Source organism: Carlito syrichta, unplaced genomic scaffold (genome assembly GCF_000164805.1).
Source record: "Carlito syrichta isolate Samal-C Ts95f unplaced genomic scaffold, Tarsius_syrichta-2.0.1 Scaffold309491, whole genome shotgun sequence".
Classification (NCBI taxonomy): Eukaryota; Metazoa; Chordata; class Mammalia; order Primates; family Tarsiidae; genus Carlito; species Carlito syrichta.
This window is the reverse complement of record NW_007253587.1, coordinates 11,578-12,397: the sequence shown is the minus strand read 5'-3', so window position 1 is coordinate 12,397 and position 820 is coordinate 11,578.

The window sequence follows — 820 nt, the reverse complement described above, 5'->3', positions numbered from 1 at the left end:
GGAAGGCTGAGGCGGAAGGATTGCGGGAGCCCAGCAGGTTGAGGCTGCGGTGACCAAGAGCGTGCCACTGCATTCCAATCTGGGCAACAGAGTGAAACTCCAACTCAAAAAAAAAGTTTGTTTTTGAAAAATCACCACTTTGGGAGGCTGAGGTGAGTGGATTGCCTGAGCCCACGGGTTCGAGACCTGCCTGGGCAACTTGGCAAGACCTCATCTCTACAATAAAATCAAAAATCAGCCGGGCGTGGTATCGTGCACCTGTAGTTCCAACTACTTGGAAGGCTAAGGCAGAAGGATCGCCGGAGCCCAACAGGTCAACACTGAAGTGGCCATGATGTGCCACTGCACTCCACCCTGGGTGACACAGTTAGGATCCGACTCAAAAAAAAAAAACCAAAAAACTCTCAGCAACTGGATATAAAAAGAACATACCTGAGAATCATAAAGACCACATGTAACAAACTCACCAGCAGTATATACCAAGGGGAAAAACTGAAAGCCTTTCCTCTGTAAACTAGAACAAGACAAGGATGCTCACCTTCACCACTGCTTTCAACACAGTATTGGAGGTCTTAGCCAGAGCAATTAGACAAGGAAAATTAAAGAGCATCCAAACTGGAAAGGAACAAATCAGACTGTCCTGGTTTTCTTTTTTTTTTTTTGAGTTGGAGTCTCACTCTGTCACCCAGACTGGAGTGTAGTGGCCACTCCCGGCCACCGCGGCCTCGACTTGCGGGGCTCCGGCGATCCTTCCGCCTCAGCCTTCTGAGTAGCCGGAATTACAGGCATGCGCTACCACACCCAGCTAATTTTTTGATTT